The following is a 10,657-nucleotide window of genomic DNA, read 5'->3' as shown; positions in this document are numbered from 1 at the left end:
AGTCCCAAAGTGATAGCTATTCAAGAGGGATAATAAAAACTATCATGAAGATCATTGGATATTAAAACTTGATTCCTTTAATAGTTTTGCAATATGGAGATAGTAATATGTGAGTCATGTTGGTGAGTAATTATTCTTTAGTAAGAATAATGGTATTAAGGTTTGTGATTCCCTATGAAAGAACAAAAGACAATAGTTATGCAATGAAGTTACATCCTATTTATGGTGCATTATTCGGTGTTAGTTATGCTTAATGCTTTTTTATGATCATTTTCGTTTCTTGGTTGGTTGCTTCTCAATCTATTTGCTAGCCTTTCCTTGTACTAAGTGGGAATACTGCTTGTGTATCCAACTCCTTATACCTACCTATATGTAGTATTTCCATGTCATTTCAAGTAAATTTGTATGTACCAACTCTAATTTTCAAAATGAATTTCCTTTTTGTGTGCATGTACCGCTCATGAAGCTGCAGGGGGTGGCCAATATTTTCCATGCTAGATGTGTTATTCTCAAGATGAGTGTTTATTCACTTGTCATTGAATGAGAGTGTGGTCGGTAATAGGGATGCCCAGTCCCGATTGAAAAAGAAATATACTTTATGCTGTCAAATAATAAATTCCTTAGAAAGTGTTGGTATAGAAGGCACTCGTGGACACGGCTAGCCATGGATTGTGAAAGAATGGTGGAAGAAGGAATAAAATTTATTTTATGTTTTGGAACCTCCTATGATGTATCTAGCATGGAAAGTATTGGGAATTCTTGGTCGTTTTCATTGACAGGAAAAGCATGCCTCTCAAAACAATTTTATCTCTCAATTTAAGTTGTGAGCTCTTGCACCACTACAAATCTCTACTTCCCTCTGCGAAGGGCCTATCTATCTACTTTTATGCAATTTCTATTTTTATTGGGTATCCACCCTCTCTTATAAAGCACCAACTAGGGAACACTATGATCATACTTGCGCATTGGATGTAGCAAATATTTGAGTGTGTTTCATGAATGGATCAATGATTGAGCATAATGGGCTAGGGATAGCTTTCTTTAGTGTTGATATTTTGAAAGACATGGTTGCTTGTTGATATGCTTGAGTATTGAGGTCTTCGTGTCAAATTATAGACTATTGATTTGAATCATCTAAAGTCCAAATGTCCATGCTACAAAAGAAAACAATATGTGAATAAATATGATGGGTGGCATTCCACATCAAAAATTCTGTTTTTATCATTTACCTACTCGAGGACGAGGAGGAATTAAGCTTGGGGATGTTGATACATCTCCAACATATCTATAATTTTTTAGTGTTCCATGCTATTAAAGTATCGTTCTTGGATGTTTTATAATCATTCACTAGCAACTTTATATCATTTTTCGGGACTAACCTATTGACATAGTGCCCAGTGCCAGTTGTTGTTTTTTTGCTTGTTTTTTTACATAGTAGAATATCAATACCAAATGGAGTCCAAATGCCACGAAACTTTTTGGAGAAATTTTTCTTCCCAGAAGACACGCAGGAGGCCCAAGAAGTGCACCAGAGGGGGGCTGTGGGGCCCACTAGGCACCAGAGAACGCCAGGGCCCCTAGGCGCGCCCTGGTGGGTAGTGGGGCCCATAGGCACCCCCTCCACCGACCTATGCCTCTATAAATATTCTAAAATCCCAAAACCCTAGGGGAGTCAACGAAATAGAATTCCAGACACCGCAAGTTCCAGAACCACGAGATCAAATCGGGGCCTTTTCCGGTAGTCTGACGGAGGGGTCAATGATCACGGAGGGGTTCTTCATCATCACCCTTTCCCCTCCGATGATGCGTGAGTAGTTTACCACAGACCTACGGGTCCGTAGGTAGTAGCTAGATGGCTTCTTCTCTCTTTTTGATCTTGAATATGATGTTCTCCTCGATGTTCTTGGAGATCTATTTGATGTAGTGAATTTTTGCGGAGTGTTTGTTGGGATCCGATGAATTGTGCGTTTATGACCAGATCTATTCATGAATATTATTTGAGTCTTTGCTAAACTCTTTTATGCTTGATCTTTATAGCCTCGTATTTCTTCTCCGAAACTTTGGCTTGGTTTGGCCAACAAGATTGATTTTTCTTGCAATGGAAGAGGTGCTTTGTGATGGATTCGATCTGCGGTGCTCAATCTCAGTGACAGAAAGAGACATGACATGCATGTATCGTTGATATTAAGGATAAAAAGATGGGGTCTATTCCTACATGAATAGATCTTGTCTACATGATGTCATCGTTCTTTTTGCATTACTCTGTTTCTCCATTAACTTAATACACTAGATGCATGCTGGATAGCAGTCGATGTGTGGAGTAATAGTAGTAGATGCAGGCAGGAGTCGGTCTACTAATCTTGGATGTGATGCCTATATACACGATCATTGCCTTGGATATCATCACAATTATTTGATCTCCTATAAATTGCCCAACAGTAATTTGTTTACACACTGTATGCTATTTTCTTGAGAGAAGCCTCTAGTGAAATCTACGGCCCCCGGGTCTATTTCCTATCATATTATTTTCAGATCTGTTAATCCAAAAATACCTTGGTGCACTGTTTCTTTACTTATTTTATTTCGTGTTTTTGCTAGATCTATTTATCAAATCTCATACAATTTAGTCTATCTCAATACCGAGGAGGGATTGACAACCCCTCTTACACATTGGGTTGCAAGTTTTTGTTGTTTGTGTGTAGGTGATGTTTACATAGTGTTCCTTGGTTCTCCTACTAGATCGATAACCTAGGTTTCATAACTAAGGGAAATACTTACCGTTGTTGTGCTGCATTGTCCTCTCCTCTTCTAGGAATTACCAACGCAGATACAATCAATCTGTCATCGGAATATACAAGCCAAGTTCTACAATGTAAAATTTCCCACTAGTATATGAAAATGAAAAATTATGGAGACTCTCTATATGAAGATCATGGTGCTGCTTTGAAGCACAAGTGCGGTTAAAGGATAGTAGCATTGTCCCTTCTCTCTTTTTCTCTCATTTTTTCTTTTCTCATATTTTAGAACAATATCATGAACCTCATCCACACTTTTTGGAGGACTCATCAATCTCCTTCATTCTTTACCTCAGTGGGACAATGCTCTAATAATGATCATCAGACTTCTTTTTACTTACAACTTGATAAACTGAAATAATATGACTCTATATGAATGTCTCAAGCAGTGTACCAAGATGTGTAATGATCTAGCATAACATGTATAACAATGATGAATGGTGGCTTTGCCACACATATCATGTCAGCTCTATATGATCATGGAAGGCAATATGATGATGAACACTCATGTCATGTGGATAGTAATCGTGGAAGTTGCATGGCAATATATCTCGGAATGGCTATGGAAATGCCATAATAGGTAGGTATGGTGGCTGTTTTGAGGAAGGATGTAATAAGGTTTATGTGTGATAGAGTGTATCATATCACAAGGTTTGGATGCACCGGCGAAGTTCGCACCAATTCTCAAGGAGAAAATGGGCAATGCACGGTGCTGGAGAGGCTAGCAATATGTGGATAGGTGGGAGTGCCTTATTAGTCCATCAACTCACATTAGTCATGAAGAACTCATATACTTATTGTGAAAGTTTCATTATCCCTCGAAAAAAGTACTACTCGCATGCCCCTAGGGAGGAGGTTGGTGGGAGTTAACCATCACGCGCCCCCGATTCGAACAACATAAAGGATTTCAACAAGGAATAAATATGCCCCAACATCCCCATCATGCCATGACGGACACTTAAATGAGTAATACATAACAAGCTTTAATACCATATCTTTACTAACCAATGATCATGAACCAATACCCTTTCATATTACTACATCAATATAATTAAATCACACGTTTCATATTCAGTAATCTACATGAAAGTTTTTATTATACCACTCTTGTATACCTATCATTCTTGGACTAGTCTCATAACCCATGCACATTACCGCTTCCTATTAACAGACTCTCAAAAAGGTATAAGTGAAGCATGAGAGTGCAAATAATTTCTATAAAGTATAACCATCGCCGTGCTCTAAAGATATAAGTGAAGCACATGAGCAACTTCCTAACTCAAAAGATATAAGTGAAGCACATGGAGCATTTTAATAAATTATGATGAATGTGGGTATCTCTCAAAAGGTGTGTCCAGGAAACAATGATTGTCGAAAACTAACAAACAAAATAAAACTATAGCACAAGATGCTCCAAGTAAAACTCATATCGTGTGATGAATAAAAATATAGCTCCGAGTAACATACCTAGCAGGCCGAAGGAGCTAGGTGGACTTGGTCTTCTTGACTTAAACCGCCAAGGCTTGGCATTAAGATTGCGTTGGGAGTGGCTTAGACACACTGATTCAGGAAGACCGTGGCATGGGCTCCCGATGGCCAAGGATCCACAAGTTCAGGCGGCCTTTGACAGTCTGGTTGTAGCGACCTGACCTCAAACGGTCAAGCCTCTGTGTATCCGTGCCATCCCTGGATCGGTATGCTGGCACACACAATACATCAATGTATATATCAAAGTGCAATCAGATGTATAAATAACGTAAAACTGATATATATATATATATATATATATATATATATATATATATATATATATATATATATATATATATATATATATACATCATAAATCTCAGCGGAAACAATTGAACGGGTGTGGAGTCCCATCAACGCCAATGACAAGTTGAGTGTAGACCATAACCCTACAACGTAACTCTTACTCGTCGTAGAAAATTCCCGCAACATAAGACGTTGCACCCCTGTAGGTCAGTACATTGAATGTACTGGCAAGTCACATCATAAGAATAATGAACCTATTTGTACATGCAATTTGGCTGGTGGAAAGCTCTAAGTTAAGTTTTTTTGCATAAAGCTAGTTTTTCCCTAGAATAAAAGTTATTATTCTACCACTACTGTATAGCATAGGATGAGTTGGTAAACCCAACTCAATACATTCCCAAAGTTTCATTTACAACCCAACTGTTTAATTAAGAGTGATGAGATCTCCCATCATTTCCACTACTAGATGCTCAAGTTGTCCGTAACCGGGGACACGGCTAATCGATTAGGTTTTAACACTCTGCAGAGGTTTGCGCACTTTTCCCCACAAGACTCGATCGCCTCCCTTGAAGTTCTCGCACTTCCTGGCATTTGAGAACAGGATGACCGAGGCATAGTCTTTCGAAAATGTTCCCCCTTAACCCACGGATAGGTCGGTACACCTACATCATTCTACATCTGCTAGCCTATCCCGGAAGAGGTCACACTATCTACTCAACTAAGCCAAAGCCCATATTGGCTTGTGGCTGCACACGGAAGCTTCTAGACATGAGAATACGATTGATCTCTTTGAGCCTGGGTGGCCGACCACTAGTGGTGCACCACCATGGATTAACCATGCATGCTCCCACTATACTTCGCCACCATTCAAACCAAATACCACCCAGGTAGTTCATTTACAAGTCTTGGTCCTGGTTACTACTTTGTCACTCATGTCTCACCATGCTCGCTTCCCAAACCACGTCTACATTTAGTGAGGCAAAAAAATAAACTTACACGATGGTGACAAGGATATATAGATCAGACCTACCTCAATGAACTACTAGGTAACGGCATAGCCATCTGGCAACAATAAATCCTACCATGCCATCCTACCACAAAAGGACTAAGTGCATAATATAAAGCATAGGTAATTGAAGGAATGATCAAATGTGAACTTGCCTGGTAATAGTTGATGAAGATAATATCGCTCTCAGAAATTTACTTAATAGAACTATTTGTCACTCTCCGATGAAAATCTATAAAGTCAAACATTGCACTCACATAAGCAATCATTTCAGAGAACCAAGAAGAACATGCAAGGTGCGTAACAGACTAGGCTCTCCCTTAGGCTTTCTCTAGGCGACCCCTAGGCGTCCACTGCCGGTGGCCACTCCAGTCCCGGCGGCCACCACCGCTGGTGGCCACTCTGGCCCCGGCGGCCACCACTCCTCCCTCCGGCTGCCACTCCGGCGCCGGTGGCCACTTCCCCTCTGCCACTTGTCACCCTGAGGGTGATAGCCAACTTTCTTCTCCGGTTACTTTGCGGGAAGTGTTGCTCCTAGAATGGCCATGGATCCTCCTTCACTCAACTTTGCTCGAGGTAAAGATTTCCAGCTATCAATGAGGCAAAAGTTTGGTCACCCTGTAGTGTTTTCGCCTGGTTTTTGTCAACGTGAATTCTTTATGGTGGTTTCCTTCTGCCGTGCTCGTTTTCGATTGGATTGTCACACGGTTAGTATCACGTTGCAATCATGTTTTGGTGGCTATCCTCAAGGTTTCCGTGTGCTTCATCTCAAAGACAGAATGTTCAAATTTTCTGTTGCCTCAAAAGCAGTGGGTTTTGAGATCTATAACCATGGCCGGATAGTTGAGAAGGATTTTGAGTTAGTTTTCAATCTTTGGGGTTTTGGTGGACCTAATTGGTTACGTGAAGAACAACTCTACTACCGTGAGGATGAAGCTTCCTGGACTAGAGTTCTCAATGGATCGCGTCCGCGTGCTGTCGCCGGCAGAGTCTCCGGCGAGCAACCCCGGCAGTCAGTTTTTGCTCGATTAGAGGATATTCCGACCACCAGAAATAATGTGGTCACAGACTTTAATGTGCCCTCAATGCCCAATATTACTACCTCAGGAGAGGATCACGCAGCGACTGCTGCGGGCGGGAATCTGGGTCAGTCAAATGCTTCGTTTCAGTGCTACGCGTGTGGCAAGATGGGCCACTTTGCTCGGGAGTGTCATGACACTCGCCTTCCTGGGCTCTACCCCTCTCTCAGGTTTGCTACCTTCCCCGGCCCACCTAATGAGGCCTGGGACCTGGATGCGGTACACGATTGGTTCAAGTCCGTTGGCCCGGCACGTGACCCTTCGCGAGTTTCCTCTTTTCGCGAGCTATGTTTGGGATCTTTTCCTAATTTCCAGCCTCGTCCTACTCTTGCCTCCTCAACTTCTTCACTCTGCTCCTCTATTTCAACACTCTGCCCGAATTCCTCCACCACCACCTTGAGCTTGTCTGTGCCGGCGAGCGCTGCAGCTCCGATGGCCAATATCCCGATTGATCTGCGTCCTTTCGTGCCTCATGGCTTTGACATTCAGCAAGTCCCTAGCCGCAATGGAGTGGCTCGGGTGGTGCTGCCGCAGCGTCCTCGTCATCATGAAGATTGGGCGATTGCGACCATCCATCCTCTCCCTGCTGATGCTCCATTCAACAATGTAAGAGATGTTCTTGAGGAATTTATTGTTGAGCATAGGCAGTTAGGATTGAGGGACGTGCAGCGTTGCCCGTTCGGCGAGGCATATGTTCGGCTCACAAGGGTTAGGGACAGGGATAAATTGGTGCTAGATAGTCCTCACGAATTTGGGGACGTGTTCATTACCTTTGTGAAGCATGATGAGGGCAGGAATCACAGGAGGGTTCTTTTCAATCGAACTGTTTGGTTGCTTCTGACGAGAGTTCCTTTTGATTTCGGTAATACTGAAGATTTAGCTTGTGCTGTCAGTAAGTTCGGCCGCATGATTTCCTGGGACAGGGAGGATGATCATATGGGCCGTATTGTGGTCAAGGCCCGAGTTATGAACCTAGATATCATTCCTAAAAGTATGCGCTGGTCTGAAGGAGATGAATTCGAGGAAGATGGTTGGTCCTCCTCCATTAAAGTGCTAGCAAGTGAGCTCCTTGGTGGAGGTCCTACAGATGAGGACCCTATTCCTCCTGCCAATGTGGATCCACACCCTCTCCCCGAAGATGCTGAGTCGGCTCATATTTTTCATGATGATGCTGCCAACAATAATGCTATGGATGCTCATGTTGCAGAGAATTGGGATAACTGGGAAGAATTTCAGTAAAATGCGCAGAATGATGTCTTTGAGGATCTCTTGGATGTTGTGCAGCAGGAAGAATTGGCTTGGGCAGATGGAGAAGAGTTGCATCCTGCACCAAGTAACAGCAGTTTATCTTTTGATATGTCTTTCTCTGAAGGCGACAACACAAATATGCTTATGGCCCCTGTTGCAGTGGAGGTTTTTCCTCCAAGGGAGGCAGTGCCTGCTATTCCTCATCTCCCTGCCTTGGTGATTGCTAATGGTCTGCAGAACATCATCCAAGCCTATTAGTCAGATGATGAGGAACCTCCTATATTGCAGGAGAACTTCCAAGTTGCTGCATTAGTTGATGCTGTTTTGCCTGCTCAAGTTCAGGTTGTTGCAGAGCAACTGCAACTTGTTTCTCCCAACAGTGATGGAGCTCATGCTACTGATGGTGTTTCTGCATCTTCTCATTTGGACCTTGCACAACATGTGCTACTGGAAGTTGCATTGGAGGTTCCATTGGGCTCTGATCCACCTGTGTCTTTAGATGGTCAAGCTAAGTTTCCCCTCACAGCTGGACCTTCATCTGAAGTTGTGGTCTGCAGTCCTGAGCATGTTAATACTGTCAGGGGAAGCCTGCAGCTAGTGGAGAACATTGAGGATCTACAGTCTGGGTTAAAAGGTAATTGGGTTACTCAAATTAATGAGCATTTTAGCATGGCACCTTCTATCCTTGGTTTAAAACATATTCAGATGGCTACTGCTGCTTCTAATGCCTCTTCTGTCTCTGAAGAAGGCATGCACCTGTGGAAACATCACTTTAAGGACCACTCTTTGGAAAACAGGAGCTCTTTCTCAGTCAGCATTCATGTAAGTTGGTTCAACTTTATTGTTCACTTGCTTCTGTCCCCTGACAAGTTTGATTGGACTGTTAATATGCTAAAATCTGGAATGTGGGAACTGTTCACTGCTGTGGAAAATATGGATCAAGCATTTCTGTTCCATATACCTGACAAGTGCCCTACCTCTCATGCACCAATTTGTCAGGCCATGGAGGAGGGGGGCAAGGGCAAAGGAAATATTGGTGGGGCAGCCAATATGCAAGATGAGGAGTCCCAGGCCCTGTTGCATCCTTTTGGTCAAGATAATCTGAGGAAGAGAAGAAGTGGAAAGACCCCACTAGTGGAAACAGAGGTAAGGAGAAGTGATAGAATTAAGAATGACAATGCTGGTTACAAGAGAAACTCCTGCTCTAATAATAACTGTCTACCTTGCAATGCTGTCCCTCCCACCATACAAAAATCAGTTGTTAAAAACCTCAATGCCTCTTTCTGTAAGGTTGCTGGGGGGGAGCTGGAGGACAAGCTGGCCAAGAAGCCCAAGAGAAGGCAAGAGGTTGATTTGGACAAGGTGCCCTTGGCCAAAGGAGGACACACCTCCAAGCATTCATAATGTTTAGGGCCTTTTATTGGAATACTGTTTGGACGGTGTGTGTTTGTGCCTTCATTCCTAGTTTGATGCTGCTTTTGACTAATGTAAGACTTAGATATTGGAACTTTATGAACTCTATAGATTTGGGGATATGTTATCCTATTAATACCTCTTGGCTGTATGAGTGGATGCACTACTGGACATGTGCTTGGCTGTGGTTTTGGGTTTTGCTTAAACCTCTTTTATGTGTGCAAGATCAAGTGCTGGTACTTGAGCTCTGGTACAAAAAATTAGGTGTTTCCATGAATAACACAAACAGAAGCTAGAATATTCTCAACTGGAACATTAGAGGTATAAATTCTGAGGACAAATGGTTGGCCTTGAGGCAAAAAATTAATGAGAGTGACTGCAACATCTTGTGTCTTCAAGAAACCAAGAGGGAGATTTTTGACACAGCTTACTTAAAAATCTTTTGCCCTTCCAGACTTAATAAATTTGCCTTCCTACCCTCTGTTGGAGCTTCTGGGGGTCTCGTTGTGGTTTGGAATGGCTCTCAATTTTTTGGAGAAGTTATTGCACAAAACAGGTTTTCACTTTCAGTGCAGTTTACCAGTCTACTCTCTAACCAGTCTTGGATTATCTCTAATATTTATGGGCCCTGTGATCCACAAGACAAAATTGAGTTTATTAACTGGTTCTTAAATATTCACATGCCTGATAATGTTGACTGGATTTTAATGGGAGATTTCAGTCTTATGAGAGCACCATCAGATAGGAACAGACCTGGGGGAGATGTTAATGATATGCTTTTGTTTAATGAGGCTATAAGCAATCAATGTTTAATTGAATTACCTTTGCATGGCAGAAAGTTTAGTTGGAGTAATATGCAGCATGATCCTCTGTTGGTCAAACTGGATTGGTTTTTCACTTCTGCCTCTTGGATGACTACCTTCCCAAACACAATGGTGCTACCCCTTGCAAAACCTATTTCAGATCATCTGCCATGTGTAATTAAAGTTGGTACTTCTATTCCAAAGGCAAAAGTCTTCAGATTTGAAAACTACTGGCTCCAACATTCTGATTTTAAAACAGATAGTGGCAAATGCATTGAATATCCCAGTGGGCAATCTTGATGCTGTCAAAACCTTGAATGCTAGGTTTAAAAACTTAAGAAGAGCTTTGAAGCTGTGGGCAAAATCCTTATCCTGTCTGAAAACTCAAATTGCAAAGCTGAATGAGCTCATTTTCATGTGGGACCTCTTTGAAGAATTTAGAGAGTTGGACATTCATGAATGGAATTGCAGGGATATTCTTAAAGAGCATCTGCTTATTCTTTTGAGGAACCAGAAGATTTATTGGAAACAGAGAGG

This window comes from Triticum dicoccoides, chromosome 6A (genome assembly GCF_002162155.2).
Source record: "Triticum dicoccoides isolate Atlit2015 ecotype Zavitan chromosome 6A, WEW_v2.0, whole genome shotgun sequence".
NCBI classification, from domain to species: domain Eukaryota; kingdom Viridiplantae; phylum Streptophyta; class Magnoliopsida; order Poales; family Poaceae; genus Triticum; species Triticum dicoccoides.
This window is presented reverse-complemented; position numbering follows the sequence as displayed.